The 19,699-nt window shown below is 40.8% G+C and overlaps 1 long non-coding RNA gene across 1 annotated transcript; it reads right to left on the reverse strand.

The window, feature by feature from the left end:
* Window positions 1-687: 687 nt before the first annotated feature.
* Window positions 688-17,865, reverse strand: LOC113602013 (uncharacterized). The gene is made up of 5 exons (XR_003423393.2): window positions 17,133-17,865; window positions 14,957-15,126; window positions 4,301-4,724; window positions 1,660-1,716; window positions 688-841 (listed from the first exon to the last, which is right to left on the reverse strand). It is a non-coding gene; the product is annotated as an uncharacterized LOC113602013 (long non-coding RNA).
* Window positions 17,866-19,699: the final 1,834 nt, after the last annotated feature.

Genomic DNA, 19,699 nt, shown 5'->3' on the forward strand with positions numbered 1-19,699 from the left:
ATTCTTTTGTTTGTTTATTTATTTTGAGAGAGAGAGAGAGAGAGAGAGAGAGCGCGCGCACACAAGCAGGAGAAGAGCAGAGAAAGAGAGAATCCCAAGCAAGCTCTGTATTGTAAGTGCGGAGCCTGACATGGGGCTCGATCCTGTGAATCGTGAGATTGTGACCCGAGCTGAAATCGAGAGTGAGACGCTTAACCAACTGAACCACTCAGGTGCAGACTTTTGTCTCCTCTCTTCCCATCAATAGGTCAGCTGTTCCTTCTCACTACTCCTTTTCTCCTCCAATCAGGTGTATGGTTGAAAACCACATAACCATATTTGTTGCAAGTGTATGTAATATCAAAGCATGCAGTTTTTGAGTGAGGAACTGTCCTCCGCATAATACATTTCTACTCTTAGGCATAAACTGTGGGAAAATTTATGATCTTCACCATTTCCAATCATATTGCACTCCTTTTTAATTGTGTTGTAAAGAGGACAGCTTTCTAAATAACTGAATTTCACATAGATAAGAACCTTTGTGTTCTGAACACTGCCCACCTTGTGCCTATTTCCTAATCTGTGGGCCTGAAGACACCAGTGGGGATGCAAGTACAAGGGGATAGCCACTATGGGTCAGAATTATAGGTAGGGTGACCAGAAACCATATGATCTATGGAGGAAAGGAGTATTGACAGTTCAGACAGTTCTTTTATTTCTAAATGCCTCACTGTACATTTTCCTAAAAGAACAACATTCTCAAACATAACCATGATATATGGGGAGGCCAGAGACCAGAAAAGTCAGGGTTCAGTTCTGAAGAAGGCTCCAGAAGCATCAGTCTCAACAGCAGAGTGAAAAGCTACAAACCAAACAGACAAGAGACAAATAATTATTCATCACTTTTTGTTGTGGTTATGATGCGTAACAAATGGCCCCCAAACTTATTTACAACAATAAGCCTCTATTTCTCTATCATATGTTTGTTGGGCCAACTGTGGCTCTGCTTTGGTTTGGCTGGGCTTGATAGGGCTTGTGTAGACTGGGGCGTGGGGTTTGGGTCCACATGGAACAGGCTGAGAGAGCAGTCATTATCTAAGGCATGTGATTCTGGCAGAGGTTAGAAGGACAAGAAGCAAAAGCAGACACAGGTGATGCCTCTGCTTAGAACTTGCACATGTCATTTCCTCCACATGGCCCAGCCCAGAGTCAATGAGTGGGGAAGTCCACTTGGTGAATAAAGGTGGGAAGGAGGAATTGTAAACAAATAATATATTCTACCACAATAGTTGATAAGAGAAGAAACTTGTTGGGAAGAGCAAAAAGGATGGATGCTTAACATTTCAGGATGTGAAAGCACAGACAAGAGGGCAGCTCCCGGAAGCTCCAGGCACATGCATGACCTGATAATGACACAGAGCTGAGCAGGATTCCAAGCTCAATGAGAGGACTGTGCGTCCCAGCAGGTAGGGCAGCCCAGCCCAGAGCCTGCAGTCTTCTGAAAGTGAATCTCACCACTACGGGGCTTGCTTTTTACCTTTCAGCATTCAGCACTTTTTCATCTTCATCAAGCACTAATGTGATTCTTTTCTGGCTGGTTGCACAAATAAAAATTTACCAGCTGGGCCACAATTAAATTTAATTAGATACTTCAACAACAACAAAAAATGTTCAACTTACCTATTACATGTTCAACCAGTCTATCTTAGTCCATGTTTTTCCATTCATGCTTCTTTCCTGAAATTATAGTTTTTATTTTGAAATCTTATCAGTAATTCTACACCATGATCATTAACCAAACGTTTCCAACTATGAAGGTGATATCATTCATCTGGCACTTTGACTTGAAAACTCCAAGTAGTCTGAGCTCCTGTATCATACCTACTGAGTTGCCAAATACAGGAACCTTTACCTGTTGAATGCCTCTTGCTTCCATCTTCCGTCTATTCCTGCCACCACCTGGTGCTTATCACCTCTCACCTTGGGAGCCTCATAAGCAGTTACTACACTCCATCACTACATTATGAGGTTTATTTTTTCTTTTAACTTTTATCTTGACATAAATTTTGATCTGTAGAAAAGTTGTAAGAAAAATACAAAGAATTCCAGAATACCTTTCACCTGGGTTTCCCAAATATTAAAATTTAATCACATTTCTGTTTCATTCTCTCTAAATAGGTAGGTGGGAACACACACACACACACACACACACACACACACACTATACATGTGTGTAGCAGTATAGACATTACACGTACATGTACATGTCTATATATCCTCATTTCTGAACCGTTTGACAGTTCAGATATATGTCCTTTTATTTCTAAATGCCTCAGTGTACCTTTTCCCAAAAGAAGAATATTCTCAAGCATAACCATGATATAATTATTGAAATCTGGAATTCCATTGCCACAATACTATTTTCTAATGTATGGACCTTACTCAGATTTTTGCCAATTATCCCAACAATTCCCTTAGCACTAAAAAAAATCCCCAAATCACCTGTTGCATTCAGTTGTCATGTTTATTTAGTTTACTTTGGAATAATTTGTCTTTGTCATTCATGGCAGTAATAATTTAAAGTATACAGGCCAGTAATTTTATACAGTACTCCTCACTTGGAGTTTGATGCTTTCTCACTATTAATATAACTCTTTTTAAAGCTCCAAGCTGGCCAGGAAAATACCTTTATTCACTGCCTGTTACATCCCCAGGAAAGTTCATATTCTCTGGCCTCAAGGATCTGACTGCTCCTCTCTCCAATCTGACTTTTTATACCACAGCCAGACTGGACTACATAGTCTAATATCATCTCTGACTGTCTTAAGATGTTCCTTCATACTGGATCGTTCTCTCCACTCCCATCTCCCCAGTTGATATGTACCCTTCACTGTTTCCCCAGAGTGAATGCAAATATCACCTGAAACTGTCCATATTTTCTCCCCAGTCATAGAACCATTGTCTCCCTTTATGGGACTTCTTTTGGCTTTCTTTGAGTTTTATGTTATCCCCAGCAAAATTAAGATGGATTATGAAACACAAGTCTATGAACACTTAGAAAAAAAAAAGGAAGGAAGCAATCACCAGAAGCCAGCTTCTCACAGTGAGGGCAAGCTCTATCAGCATAATCTCATCCCCTTCTGTGATAAGGTCATAGGACTAAAGACTCACGGAAATAATAGAGGCATCCCCAACTGAGCAAGGTATGTGACCAAGACTTACAGTGTGAACAAGGTGTAGAAATATAAGCAGCTTATTACTGTTGACATACAGATTCCTGGCCTCTGGAGCTCTCCTCCCCCTAAATGTTGAGCCACTGATCCCCCAACAATAGGTTCAGCCTTACTCGGAGGCTATCAGGGGATCTAGTCTGGGTCACACTTGTGGCCTGTCCAGCTCTGTATCTGCTGCCTTTTTAGTCTGCTTTCTTGCTTCTGAAACCAAGTCCCCACTAGATGTCCAAGTTCTGGTAACTAGACCCAGTTCTTACTGGCCTTCTATACTGTACTACTTATCTTTGTTGCATTCTTGATCTTTTATTAACTCTAACACCACGCATCGATTCTACTATATCTTCCCCTGGGAATTGGAGTCCTGCCCATGAACTTGACCAACACTTTTCACGAGATCATAGATTGTTTTCCTGGTGCTAAATGTTCCCCTGGATTTGCAAATATCTGCCCTACCGCTCTGCCCATTCACCTTTTAGATCAAGGCCATTACATTAGGTAGTTCTCATTTTTTGCCTTTCCCAGTTGATTACTTGATTATTGTCTGTTAACATAATTTCCAGATACTGGCTGATACTTGACTGGGTTCTTTCTAGCATTGACGTGCAGATCTGCCTTCTGATGCCAGGCTTCCCCTTTGGCAGGTGTGCTTTTATATGTGGATCCTTTCCAAGTTATCCTAACCTGCCATTCCTGGCCATAAATAGCCATGCTAGCTCTCATTACTGCAGAGTGTTAGCTAATTAAACAACCATATGTGTGGGCTGTTGATTGCTGGATCAGTGTCAATTTGGCAGGACACCTCTAGAGAATACTGAAGGGCTCTGGATTTGGTGCTACACTCAACCATTTATTTTAATTTTTTTCAATCAAGGACTAGGAGGAAGGTAGAAAAAATGTTCATCACATTTTGCAGTATCTGTAGCCTGGGGAAACACTGAATATAGACCTTTGATACTTTAAGAATATTCTAAGACTACTATAAAAGGGGAAAGCAAAGAATATAAATATTAAAACTGATCAATGTAAAGACCTTTACTTAGGTTCTAAACAAAATTTCTCAAGTACAGGAGAGGAAAAATCTGGCTTACAGTGATTTATAGTTGACAGGCCAGCAACACAGAACTACAAGTAGCTCCTTTTTACACGAGCTGCTTCTTATCCTCTGGGGCTTCACTTGACTTTTCTGTCTTAGAAAGTCCTTCCCCATTCCTTCCATCTGCTCAACTCTTTTGTATCCTATGAGACCACTGCCTTCCCTAGGGGCTTTGGTCCTCTTCTGTGGCCCCTGTGTGTTCTCCGTCATTGTATTAACCACGTTATGTAAGAGGTAGATGGCCTATGTCCATCTCCCAAAGGAGCTGCGAGAACTCTGATATCTGGACATAGGTCTTCTTCATCTTTGATAGCTAGTGCTTGGCCCAGAGCATGGCACATAGTAAATGTTGATTAAGTAAAGATGCTGGAACAGGCTTTGTCCTCCTAATACTTTCCTCTTCTTCTTGGGGCTCACCCCTGGAAGACAAAAAATTGGTTCAAGTTACCTCTCTGGATTCCACCTCTGAAACTTTTTTTATCCTCGCCTGTTCCTTATGGAAGCCATTTCAATATGGATCTTGATTTTTATCTCAATTTACTCCTTAGATATTAAGTTTCTAAATTTCTCTTGCTTTCTGGCCTGCATTCATCTAGGACTTCTATTTTGATTTTCTCCTTAGCCTGGGTTCCCAAACCCAGAACAGGAACCAGCCTGTTTACTCCTCTGCCCACATGCCCAGATTCTGTCTGGAGACCCATTAAGTGCAAGAGGCATTTCCTTAACTAGCGCTCCCTTGTCCCTGTCTCCCCACCATCACAGACCATGCTTCCCCTGGCCAGGATGATGGCTGGAACAGCAAGAACTAGGGCTTTAGTTGACTTTAAGTATAATATAGATGCTACAAAAGCACATACTTTTGTATAATTCATTAGTAGAAGTATAACAAATATCATGAGATAAAGTAGCCCCATTATACTCCAGATCCAATATGGGCATCATATATACAGATAATAAAAATATAATCTAAAGAAAGCAAACCAGAATGCAGAAAGATTTTCAGTGCCTCTCTGGGAGAACATACAACCTAGGGGAAGATTCATATATATATATATATATATATATATATATATATATATACACATATATATATATAATGTGTATACACATCTCTATGACCTTAACACCCTTTATATAGTATTATATACTCTGTGTATATGTGTGTGTATATTATATATATATATATATATATATATATAATGCTATGTATAGTTTAATATATATATGCTAAGTATTAAGAAAAGATCCTGAATGCCAAATATTTTATTGAGCATTTATATACTAGGAGAGAAGTTGGACTACATAATTTCTAAGCTCTCTCTACTATCTGAAATTCCAATCCTATGAACTTCCAGAGTAGCCATTTCAGCCTGTTTTCTATATTTATACATGTAGTTTTCTGATTGGTCCTACTATACTGCAAACTGCTTGCATACAGGGATATTACCTCCTAATCACCGTTGCTACTCTTATGAGGTTAAATACTTAATATACAGATTTGCTCCATAGATATCTGATGAATAAATGGATGGGTGGATGGATGGGTGGAACAAACAAAAGCATGTGGGTTCTTTAAGGAGGTTTTCTGTGATCTTAAGAAATCCTTTGACTTTTTTCCTCTAATTAATAAAATGGACATTAACTAATAGCCCTACTGGTTTGCAATGCCAGAGGAAGTAGCTAATGTATGAATTTAAAGATACCGGAAATACAAAAATATTAGGCAAAACATCGTAAGAGTACTCCATCAATGAATCTTTGTTCCTGTTTCAAATCTCATTAAAATTTGACTTTCCGGGACGCCTGGGTGGCTCAGTCGGTTAAGTGTCTGACTTCAGCTCAGGTCACGATCTCGTGGCTCATGAGTTCAAGCCCCGCGTCGGGCTCTGTGTTGTCAGCTCAGAGCCTGGAGCCTGCTTCAGATTCTGTGTCTCCCTCTCTCTCTGCCCCTCCCCCACTTGCGCTCTGTCTCTCTCTGTCTCTCGAAAATAAGTAAAAACTTCAAAAAATTTTTTTTAAATGAATAACGGTTAAAAATTAAAAACAGGTTTTTTTTTAATTCCCCCCCCCAAATATAGAGTTTTATAGCAGACATTTAAGGCTCAGATGCATTTTTATCTTAGATTAATTTTTTTAGACTATGCCACATTCCTTGTAAGAAATCTTTATGGGGCCATAAAACCTTTTTGTGGCATGCGTTAGAACATATTAACTGAATAATATAGCTTTAGTTATATTACCTAAATTCAATGAGATAAATGAAAAATATGTACTTCATTAATTATCAGCACAATAGCATAAACACATTCTTATTAAGAGTCAAAGCAAGGGGTGCCTGAGTGGCTCAGTCGGTTAAGTGTCCGACTTCAGCTCAGGTCATGATCTCACTGTTGGTGGGTTCAGGCCCCACTTCGGGCTCTGTGCTGACAGCTCAGAGCCTGGAGCCTGCTTCATATTCTATCTCCCTCTCTCTCTGCCCCTCCCCCACGTGCACTCTGTCTCTCTCTGTCTCTCAAAAATAAATGTTAAAAAATTAAAAAAAAAGAGTCAAAAAGCAAGACGTAATTCAATTTTTTAAGAGTGATATGAGTTTGTGCTTGTCATGGACATCTTTTGAGTTATCTGCCCCCACCCCCATCCTATCCACCGTATTCACAGCTCCAGTTATATAGACCTGTGTGAGTCCCTGACCAAAACTGGATTCATTTCATCACAGACTCTTTCTCTAAAATCTGAGCTTGAAATTAGCTGTGAGGCTCTTTCCTCATAGCAGTGCCCATAACATGTTAACCTCAATGCTTACTTCTGCCATATTTCCCACTGTCTTCCAAATAATCAGAGGAAAAATTCCCTATGCATTTGCTATTTTTATAATTATCTTTATATTGTGTATGTACATATTATTGAGTCTATGCTGATTACAGTCTCCTGGAGAGAATTAATATTGAGTTAATATTAATTTCATTAATATTTGGGTTGCAAGTTATGTTGGAGGTGGTTTAAGAAAAATAACAGCAAATTTGTTTTAAGACTATTGGGGTATCTAGTGAAATCCAAAAACACACAGCCAGATAATGACAGTATCAAGATTAGAATAATGTTTATTGATTAATCTTGTTGCTTGGACAATTACTGAAACTCTATTACTAAATTTTTTTTCTTTTCTCTTGAACATAGTCGTTCAATTAATCTCAGTAATACAGAATCCCTATTAAAGACACCTCTTTTGATACAGTATTGCAGTAAATATTCCTTAAGTTCTTCAAGATCCCAAATTGCTTTTTGAACTCTTTGCAAGAAATTAAACAGGAACCATAATTAGATGCTTATGATTTCCTCGTTCTGCAAAGTTGTGAGTTTGTATTTGTTCTATGTGAAAGCGCTGTAGAACAGAATACTGAACTTCTATCGTAGAGGTAACAGAAGATACACTTTGTGAGAAGAAAGGTTAGCTCCATGCCACCAGAGGGCGATCTAACCTAATTTTGTAGAGGTGTGAATCTCAGGAAGGGCGATTTAGAATCTGGAGTGAGCTCCAAATTGCTGAAAACATATACTTAGAACAAGAACATATACTTAGAAAATTAAAATAAGCATGCCCACAATCTCCCACTTTTTCCTGTTCGTACTTCATTGTTTCTAAAAATCCAGTTTCATTCATTAAGAACTTATTTACTGTTCACTACGTGCGTGACATTTTATTTCTAATCGTGATTATTTTTAATCCCCGCTATTGCCTCATTGCTGTCGGAGGTAATAACATAACAGAAGTGCTTCTTTAGGTAAAAAGATTATGTAGAAAATAACTCATGACAGTGTTTGAAACTCACTGCGTGGAATTGTAGGTGGCCCTGCACCGTTCCTAACATACAGGCCCCCAGGTGGGGAGCCTGTCCTTAGAGGCAGGCTTGATTTCAGGGTTGTGAGTTCAAGCCCCACATTGAGTGTAGAGCTTACTGGGGAAAAAAAATTCACTGAAGCACGTGTTCCATTAGCTTCCCTGTTTCCCTCCCCACTGTTGTTACAGCAAGAGTTCTGATAGTATTACCCAAATTCCTACCAGACAAGTAGAAAGCCATTTCCTCCTTCTCTGTCAGCTAGTAATGGAAACAGCCTATGAAACAAAACGTTTTGTTATACCCTTTCCTGGGCATTTTGCTCTTCTGGTGAAATAATCTGCATTCTTTTTAGCTTCTTTGCAGAAGAACTTTTCTAGCATTTTGGCACCATCTTCTAGAACAAGTGGATTGGTCCAAGACATTTTCAGCACACTCTTGTCCCAACCCCCTGCATTAGTCTGCCTCTTGTGGTGCCAAGTGCATCACTGGTTAAGTGGCAGGTGTTTTCTTGTTTACTTTGGTTTTAAATCAAGCATATCCCAGAGCCAACCATTCAATCAGAATTCATGCTGCTCTCTGTTCCTTCAGCGGCACGTGAAAGCAGTCCCCAAGCCCTTCTCCAGACAAACATCCTATCACTCCCTGAAATCTGCCCTTTGATTCTCAAATGCAGCTACTGGGCAAGTCACAGTCCCCTCCCTGCTGAAAGATCTTTTTTGGGCCTATGGCTGGCACAGCCCAGCTTGCAGGGGCCTGAGAGGGGGGAGCCTTTGAAGTTAGGTGGCTACTGTCCTCGGCCGGTGCACATCGCACACAGCATTCATCCCTAATAATATCTCATGAAGACAATCTTTCCTGGGAAACAAATCAGGCGGCCGCTCCAGTCTATGTGATAGGCTTCCAAGCCATGTGTCACACTGCAGATATGTGCGCATCAAGGGGTATGTTTTCCTGGCTCCAGACCTGAAAACAAACTCTGTCCCAAGACTTAGTCAGCAGCCCAAGGACCCATAGCAAACAGACACAGTGCCCGGTCAAACCCATGCACTTTCTGCTCCAGCCAGAGAAGCACCTATTCAAGCACAAATTGGATCTTGCTGGAATGAAGGGGGATTTTGCAAATTCATACACAGCAGGTCAAAGTGGAAGCACGTTTTCTTTAGTAAATGAGTGGTCGACCTCTCCTTCCTCCTTTTCCTCCAACTTCAGGCTTTTTCTGAGAATGAAAAAGAAACAAAACAAGATCTGTTTTTTCCTTTCCCATTCTCAGCAAGGACTGCGGGAAACAATAGGTCTCTCTAGTGCTTAGCATATTAAATATTAACTACCAAATAAGAACAGAAAGTCCCTTTCCCAGCCCCGCTTTTCTGCCTAATACAAAGAAATATTAGCTATATAATAGTAGTTAGCCATATTTTTTAGGTCTTTTGTTGTGCTGGGCACCCATGATAAGGACTTGCTATACATCACATCATTTAATTTTGACCACAACCATTTCAAGTCCTATTACTATTATACCCATTATACAGATAGGGAAACTGAGGCTGACAGAGCAAATAGGAAATTTGCTCCAAATCTCACAGCCAGTAAGATGAGCTCTGACTCAGTGCTTGGAACCATACTCTAGTCTGGACTTAAAGGCTGTACTCAAATAGAACATGTGTACAAGTAGTACCTTGAGTTCTATACTGCCAGTCACTTATCCATAGTTCCTCTAAGATCCCAGGCTATAAAGCTGCAATCCTATCCTGCCTGTTTCTCTAACCAAAGGAAAACATCAGAATCTCCTGGACTCAGTGACTCCATGGGCTAATAAGGAAAGGCTCCAGGCTCCAGGTCTCCCAAACTGTTTGGGTTCTAGCCCTTGAGATTGACAGTACGCTTCTTGAGCGATGTGGCAGATATCTCCTTATTCTAAATTAATACTTCTTGCAGAACTGAAGATTAATAAAAATCAGTCAGTAAACTTTACAGTGTGTTTTGTGTGCTCATGGTCCTGCTGGGCTCTGTAGAAGATCATAAGGAATATGAAAATGACCTCTGATGTGGGTTTGGCGACTAGCAAATGGGACAGACTTGAGGTTGCATGTCACTCTAAATTGTTCCCAATTCCTAGGGCAACCAGTCACCCCTAGAGGCACATTGTGCTTCATGGTCCAGAAGAAACATAATCAATGATCCTTAGCAACAGTTTCTTAAGCATTTTTAAGGTTTTAGGATTCCTTATACTCTTTTTTTTTTTTAACTTTTTTGGATACTTTATTTATTTTTGAGAGAGACAGAGAGAAAGTGAGAGCAGGGTGGGGGGGAGCAGAGAGAGAAGGAGACACAGAATCTGAAACCTCTCCAGGCTCTAAGCTGTCAGCACAGAGACTGATGCAGGGCTCAAACTCACAAACTGTGAGATCATGACATCGGCTAAAGACAGACCCTTAACTGACTGAGCCACCCAGGTGCCCCAGATTCTTCCTCACACTCTTAAAAATTGAAGACACAAAGAGCTTTTGTTTATGTAGATGATGTCTGATGATCATATTAGAAATTAAAACATAGAATTTTAAAGTTATTTATTAAATCTATAGTTATTTTGAAGTAACAATAATATCCTCATTGCGTGTAGCATATTTTATGAAAAAAAACTACATATTTATGAAAAATAACTACAAATTAGTGAGAAAAATGGCATTGTTTTACATTTTTTTCAAATCTCTCTAATGGATGGATGACTTAGTAGAAGAGAACATGATTCTTGTGTCTGCTTCTTCGTTTGTAATCTGTTGTGATATGTTGTCTTGATTGAAGTATATGAAGAAAATACAGTCTTATACAGCTATGTAGCTGGAAAAGGAGGACCTAGCAGACCCCGTGAAAGTATTTTGGGACCCTCTAGGGGTCCTCAGACCACACTTTGAGATCAGTGATCTTTATGTAGAGTATGGGCACAGGTGGCTTGCACGGCTTAGCGTCTGTCTGAGACCACGTTTGGGTACAGGCACAGAAATGTAGTATAACTGTGTGTAGCCAATTAGGCAGATACCCAAGTTAAAGGATTTAAGAATCAAGTATAGGTGCTCCTGCCTCAAAGTATTTCCCTTTCACTAACCCTTCCTAGGCCAAGGGATTCAATATACACCTGAAACTAATATAACACAGTACATCAACCATGCTGGAATTAAAATAAAATTTTAAAATATAAATAAAGCAAAAAAAAAAAAGACATTGAATGCTCCTGTTTACATGTAAATTCATCAATCAATCATCCTTAAAAATTTTTTTTTAATGTTTATTTATTTTTGAGACAGAGAGAGACAGAGCATGAATGGGGGAGGGTCAGAGAGAGGGAGACACAGAATCGGAAATAGGCTCCAGGCTCTGAGCTGTCAGCACAGAGCCCGACGCGGGGCTCGAACCCACGGACCGTGAGATCATGACCCGAGCTGAAGTCGGATGCTTAACCGACTGAGCCACCCAGGCACCCCTCATCAATCATCCTTTAAATAAACCTATATTAAGTGGGATAAATGTGCAAGACTCAGAGCTAGGAACATAAATGTGAATCAAACAGAATAATAGAACACTTCTAGCAAATAGTTCCCTAAGAGAGTGGAAAACATGACAAGTTAAGTTTTGATGGGACAGGAAGAATGGCTGGAAAAGTCTGAAGAGGATATTATTGAGGACTATTTCAGGCCATAGCGGTGGCCAGCATGGTATTACTTGAGGGACATCCATAACTTTCATCTAGAGAAAAAAAGTACCTCTGAAAATTCATTTCTTAAAGTTACTCGATTCTTCTTTTAACATGAAAATTCACTTCTCTGAGCTATTCAATTCTTTTATACTTCCCTCTCCCAACTGCTATAAAGATCGTTGTCAGAACTCTTGGACATTCCCACCTATGTCATTCAGGATCCTGCCAGACAAAAAGAATCAGTATGTTCTGTATTTCTTTACATATCTAGATTTAGATTTAAATTTATACACACATACATGCATATATGCACATACATATATATACGCATATATATTTATATTAATAAATATCATACGGGTGCCTGGGTCGCTCAGTTAGTTGAGTGTCCAACTCTTAATTTTGGCTCAGGTCATGATCCCAGGGTTGAGCCCCCAGTTGGGCTCCTTGCTGAGCATGAAGACTGCTTAAGATTCTCTCTCTCCTTCTCTCTCTCTCCCTCTGTCCTTCCCTTGCTTGTGCATGTGGGCATGCACTCAAATAAATAAATATACACATATTTATATAAATGCATTTAAAGATTGATTTATGTACTTGTGGGAGCTAGGCAAGTCCTAAATCTGTAGGGCACACTGTCAGGACAAGAAAGCTGGAAACTCTCAGACAAGAGCTAGTGTTATAGACCACAGGCAAAATTTCTTCTTCTGCTAGGAAATCTGTTTCAACAGATTGCATCAGACCTTCTCAGATTATCCAGGATAATCTCCTTTACATACAGGCCACTGATTGTAGATCTCAGTCACATCTGCAAAATGCCTTCACAACAACACCCTGGATTAGTGTTTGATTAAACAACTGGGTACTATCACCTAGGCAAGTTGACACAAAAAACTGACCATCATACCACCTTATTGTGAATTTGTTTGATGGACTCTTCCTTCCTAAAAACTTTTTTTATAATTCTCTTATTAAAAATTTTTTTAATGTTTATTTTAGAGAGAGACAGAGCGCAAGCAGGGGAGGAGCAGAGAAAGTGGGAGACAGAGAATCCAAAGCAGGCTCCAGGCTCTGAGCTGTCAGGACTGAGCCCAATGTGGAGCTCGAACCCATGGACTGGGAGATCATGACTTGAGCTGAAGTTGGACGCTTAACTGACTGAGCCACCCAGGGCCGCCCCCGCCCCCCCCATCCTAAAACCTTTTTTTTTTTTTTTTTAATTTTTTTTTCAACGTTTATTTATTTTTGGGACAGAGAGAGACAGAGCATGAACGGGGGAGGGGCAGAGAGAGAGGGAGACACAGAATCGGAAACAGGCTCCAGGCTCTGAGCCATCAGCCCAGAGCCTGACGCGGGGCTCGAACTCCCGGACCGCGAGATCGTGACCTGGCTGAAGTTGGACGCTTAACCGACTGCGCCACCCAGGCGCCCCCTAAAATCTTTTTATAAATTAAAATATAAACACAACCTAGAGACTGAGAAGGATCAAGGATAGAGAGAAGTACAGAGCAATAAGAAGGTAGGAAGAGAAAGCTGGTCCAGTGGGACAGGACTGGAGGAGAGACCAGTATGAAAGTGGAGACATACAAAACATACCACAGGGAGACATACAAAATCATAGAGGGAAAGACAAAGGACAAGAGGGGGAGGAGGGAAGAGTGACTTCCTGAGGTAAGCTGTTCTCATTGCTAACTTTAAAGTAGGAATTAAAAAAAATAATTATGATTCACAACTCTCATTTTCCTCACACTTAGAGTTAATGCCATAGCTATAAGAGATTTCCAGGGAAGGAAATATAACTCTAGAGGCTCAAGTGATTTGAAACCAATTAACTCTAGATCCTGGCTAGAGCTGGCCTCTGGGCTAGAACTTCCCCAGCCCTACAGTCTTATACTCTTTGTTGAGATAGATTGAGGTCTTCTGAATTTAACCATAGAGAAAATGTGTGAGCTCTCTCCTCTCTTGGTTAAGGTCATATCCGATTGTGTGGGAGGCATCCTTTAAGATGGCCCCCAGTGATCCTGCCCTCTGCATTCACGACTTTTGTATTATCTACTCCTGAGTATGAGTTGGACTTGGTGACTCACTTTTAATTAACTGAATATGGCAGTGATGGTATGTCACTTCTGTGATTAGGTTATAAGAAACTGACTTCCATCTTGGTAGCACTTTTGAATCTCTCTCTGAATCTTTTTGTTTACTTGTTCTAATGAGGCAAGCAATCATGTTGTAAGCTTCCCTATGGAGAAGCCCATGTGCAAGGAACTCAGGGCAAGGAACTCCTCACAAAGGAGCTAAAGCATCAGTCTGACAACCCACCAAGAACTGAAACCTGTCAATAAATATATAAGAGATGTTGGGAGTGGAGCCTTCTCTCGTAAAGCCTTGGTACTAGCTGCCTTGCTTACATCCTGAATGCAGCCTGTGAGAGACCTTGAGTCAGAAGATCTTGCTAAGCCAAATTCAGATTCCTGCATCACAGAACTATGAGATAATAAGTATCGTTTTAAGTCACCAAGTTTTGGGATAATTTGTTACACTGTAATGGGTAACTAATATAGACGGCCTGAGTTTAAATGCTACCATTTATTAGCTTTGTGACCTTGGGCAAGTAACTTGAACTCTATGTCTCAGCTAACTGGTTTGTAAAATGTAGACAATAAGAATAATACTGACTGCGTAGAACTACTCTCAGTCTAAATGATTTAATATATATAAACAGCCAAAGAGTGCCTAGCACACAATAAGTGTTAGCTGGCTACTGCTACTTTTTCTATCATCATCATCATCATCATCATCATCATAAGTTTAGGGAAGGATCACTGTGTATATTCCTCTAGAGAAACATGCATTGTCACCATCAGGCAATTGAGACTAATTGCTGTCCCTTAGGGAGCTGGCCTTAAATTTTCAATGTTAACTTCCCAAGCTCCTGCTAGCTTCATGCACTTCTAAATTTGGAATAGCACGTCCACATACACAGGTGGTCCCAGGGAGCCCAGTGCCTCACCGAGCCCAGAATATCCTACAAGATCTGAAGTATTTGGGAAATGTCTTCCACAGCCTTCTTTTCATATTTGATCCCTTTCATCATGATGCGATATTACCCCAGGATTTTAAACACCTGGTCATGGAGTTATCTGCTGAGACGTGGAGAACACCTCTGGTTTCAGGGATTGGTGAGCCATCACTTAAAAAAATCCTGAGCAAAGGCTGCATCTGCTGTGATCAATTCCAGAATCTTGAAGAGCCTTTTCTCTGAGGATGTTGACTGGGGTGGGTGGAGCGGGGTGTCTGCAAAAGGAAAGACCAAATTAAAGGGTCATTATTGATCATCTCCCTTTTCTTACATGTAGATGAAGGATAATATTTTACCCTCTCTACCTCTCTAAGCTGTCTTATTAGGAATGAATGAATGTATCTAACATACCTGTTATAGCAAAAGGAAGCTTCGAGTAATGAATACCTTTGATTTAAAAAAAACCTGCCAAATGGGGACAGATGGAATGTTGGGTACTAAATAAGGGTTGCAGTTTTGCAGAAATGGGGCTGAACTCCGATCTCAAGGAATTCTTCCACTCCTAGAGATCCAAGAATGCCACAAATGCACCATCTGTTGGCCACGGTAAGAAAGCTGTCACTCAAATGGATTTCAATTTATTCCCTTTTGTCCCTTCCCAATTTGTTTTCCATAAGCTTGCAGCAGCTGCTGGGATAAATGTAGCCTTAGAAAGAGTTCTCATAGCTGTGTTGACACTAAGGGAGACTAGACAGCCTATAAATACAAGTGCTTGGGATCAGTGTGCAAGATCTGATTTGATGACCCCAAATTTAAAGCAATTAAGAGCTCTTTTTCTTTGCTTGAACCGTAGGCATCAAAGCATAGTGATTTGGTCTAGATTTGAAATCGGATACACTAGGGTGCCAATCCAAGTTTAGCCTCCTCACCTCTAAAATGGTGACAAAAACACCTACCTCACAAAGTTGTTGTAGCTATTATTATGATATTAGACACAGTGTTTAAAATGCATGGTCAGTGAAGCATTTGAGAGATTGAAAGCTGTATCTGCCTGGGAGTGGTAGTTTTAGGAGACGGGCATCACCACTAGCAAAATCACTTTGCAATTGCAGGATAACTGAGGGATTGTGTTAAGCAGGGGGCCTGGCCCCCAGGCCTTCACCATTGACAGCCAGCATCTAGATCAGGGAAACTCTTGGACTCAATCAGTTTATTGCTACCTCCGGGAAATTCTACCATGGCTGTGTTCTTTTAATTGAAAACTAATCATCCTATAAGGCTTAGTTTAATCCTATGTAATCCAATCAATGGAGCCTATTCTGATTGTCGCAGCCAATTGCAATCTCACTTCTCCAAACAACTTCCGCTCCAATTTACTGGACACTTAGTAAGTCCTAACCTCCTTTGTCAATTTTGTTATAGTCCCAGGCTTATAGTTTGTGTCTAAAACTAAGTTGCAGTTCCTTGAGGATAGAAGTGGATTTTTACCTTCTTCCATTCATTCCCAGTAGTAGGCTATGAACTGTGGTCAAAAACTACTCTGTGGATCTCTGAGATTCCGTAGGGGTGATTCAGGTACGTCACCTAGGATGAGAGAACTGGCTTCCCAGTGCCAAATCCTGGGCCCATAATCCCTTCTCCCTCCAGTCAGCTTCAGCCAGAAGAGCCTGGCTTTCATCTGTTTGGCCTTCTGACTTCAGTGATGATGATGATAGTATATTTATTGAGCACAGACAAGGTCCTCATGTATCTCCTTGGGCCCTACCACTGTGGGGTACTTGCCAGCCAGGTTTCCAAATGCCTGAGGGCTTTCTCTGGCAGCCAGAGCAGGTGGAAGGACCAGAGAAGTCACACCCTTGTGAACAGCCTTCAACCACTGACTAGAGATGGTATGAAAATACCCCAGCTTCCTTATCATTCTGGGGGTGACTCTGAGGTGGGTGTTCCTCACGGGCTCCCAGAGTTCGCTTATTAGATCAGGCTCCACTTTCTCATAGTGGTAACTGGTTTGATAACTTACCTCTTGATGGCTTTCCCTTCCCTTCCCTGCCTCACTTCCCCATTATAAGTATTTCCAGGGATCATCTCCCAAATCCTTGTTTCAGGGTCTGCTTCTGGGGAAACCAGACATGAACTCAGCATCTGTTCGTTACCGATCATGATTCTAAAAGCTTTACAGATATTGACTCCTTCAATCCTTCAGCCACCCTATTAACTTTTTTATTCATTTTTTCATTTTGCATATAAGGAACTGGAGGCAAGGCAACGTTAATTGTATTACCTGAGTTTACAAAGTTAATATGTGTTGGTGGCAGGACTCAAAGCACAGGTTTCCCTGATGAAGAGAGTGAAATTTGTTGATCCAGGTAGATATGCTGCCCATTGAGTAAGAATCACAGCTTCCTCCGGAAGGCCTTGGCAAAGCTCCTTTTCTTTCACTAACTCCTGAATCCTGTCTTTGCTTTTAAATGTTTTAAGTCTGGACAACTTAGAGGTGACTTTTTATTGGAGATGTTACTTGTTTCTTCCAATACCGAGCTCAGTTTGGAGGCCAGAGGAGGGGCAGTGCAACAGGGAGAAGCAGTGTGTCCTCGTATCTTGACCGAGTGGCACTCATCATTTCTGCTGGTTCCCTTGCCGGTGTCACTGTTCCCAGGAATTGCTCCTGAATGGTACCTATAACAGGGAAGGGGGAGGGGGGAGGGAGAGATAGGGAGAGAGAGGGAGAGAGAGACAAGTCAGGAGAAGAAGTCAGGTGGTGTGGAGACGGACGGTTAGTAGAGAAGGCCCTAACTTGTGTAATGAATTCTGTTCTAGTCATGTTGTGTTTGAAGAAATGGTGACACACAGTTGGAAATATTCAGCATGTAGTTAGGAAAGTGACTTTGGAACTTGGAAGAGTTGATAAAATGATGTGGGCTTAGAAGTGGTGGTGGGTGAGGTGGGAGTCATAGGAGAGGAGAAAAATTGAGCTGATGGAGAATGAAAGTCTAAGGATGGAATCTTAGGGAATGTCGATGTCTGATGTCGGAATGAGGAAGGGAAGTCGTCAAGGGAGGCAGAGACGTAGAAGGAGAGCCAGGATGGTACTCCCCAAGAATGGGCCCCAAGGATGTCAGTAGTCCCAAGCAATAGTTACTAATCAACAGGGCGAAATACCTCAAGGGTCAACTTGGAGAACAAGGACCAAAATGAAAATGTAGTGCTCAGGATGTGTCTCCTAACCTTTGAGGCCAGAGACTAGAATGTAGAGGTAGAAACTAAGAAGAAGAAGGGTATGGAAAATGAGAAATGCAGTGTGTAAGTCATGCAATTTAGTGAACCAATCTTTTACTTTTGTGAAGGGTATTCTAGAATCACCACAAAATATGGGCTCCACCAGTCCCCAAACTTCTGTTTAAATGTAGAATAGATGTTTAATGAGGAATCTTTATGAGTGACCTCAATTTTAACTTTCTGGTTTCTTTTTTCTTTTTTTTATTTGTTTGTTGTTATTGGCTTTAAAGACTACTGAATAATCCCTTAGGGAACAAGTTCTTTAACTAGTCACTAGAGAATCTCCTCACATGTATTGTTGCTTTTTAAAAGAATTAGACCATAGCACTTAATATCACAACTTGATAGAAGATAGCGTAATTATATTTGATGATTAAGAAGATACTCCAGGATCTTTCTGTACCTCTGGGCCATTACCCTGAATTCCATTACAAAGAAGTCAGAGAAAATAAATACTAGATGAGGAGCCAGGATATCTGGGCTTTAGTCCCAGCTTTCATTAATTTAGTTTACCTCAGAGAGCCTCAGTTTCCTCATCCTAAAATGAGATTGCCTTTATTGGTGATTCTCAAACCAGTACTGATCTCTGATGATGTTTTCATCTCCTTCAGAGCAAAGGAAAGGGGGAAGGAGAGAGAGAGAGAGACACATTATGTAGTGAGTTATTAAAAAAGTCAAATTTGTTTATTTTTAATTCTAAGACTTGTCCTTTCTACTGTTATGTTAAAATGGCCTTATCTTTTATAAAACAATGGTCATGGGCATTAGCAGTTGGATTTTTTTACATGTTTATTTATTTATTTATTTTTTGAGAGAGATAGAGCACCAGCAGGGGAGGGGCAGAGAGTAAGGGAGAGAGAGAGAGAATCCAAAGCAGGCTCTGCCCTTTCAGCGCAGAGCCCATCTCTGGGCTTGAACTCACAAACCATGAGATCATGACCAGAGCTGAAGTCAAGAGGCAGATACTTAACTGACTGAGCCACCCAGGCACCCCAGCAGTTGGATTTTTAATGTGCTCAAACGGCAACATAAAAAACCAGCAATCTCCTGGTACTGCAGAACATTTTCTCTCAATTTTTACTGGTCCATGGACTCACTGGTCTCAAATGCTATTTCCTCTTCAATTCTAGATTGAACGTAGCAGGTAGAGTTTGGGATGAACACCCGGTGTTGTATAGAAACGATGATTCACGGGAATCTACCCCCCAAACCAAGAGCACACTGTATACACTGTATGTTAGCTAACTTGACAATAAATTATATTAAGAAAAAAAGTCTGACTTTTATTTGGATCTCAGGTGAGAGTAACAGGTTCCTCAGCAGCACTGCCTGTCTCCCCAGCTCTTATTAGAATCTGGGGGCGTCCTGCCGTACTTGTCAGCCGGAGTGACATATTGCACAGGGATTTCAAACGTAGAGCTCACATTCCAGGACAGTGAAGTTCTGAATGCCAACAGGAAATTGTGCGTCCTGGCAGTGTAGTGAGAAAGAAGCTGTGCTTTGTTAAATTCCTTAAATCATTTTAAAGGACATTTTACCAGCTCAGAGATACTGGAAATGAGATCTGCTCAG

This window comes from Acinonyx jubatus, chromosome B3 (genome assembly GCF_027475565.1).
Source record: "Acinonyx jubatus isolate Ajub_Pintada_27869175 chromosome B3, VMU_Ajub_asm_v1.0, whole genome shotgun sequence".
Classification (NCBI taxonomy): Eukaryota; Metazoa; Chordata; class Mammalia; order Carnivora; family Felidae; genus Acinonyx; species Acinonyx jubatus.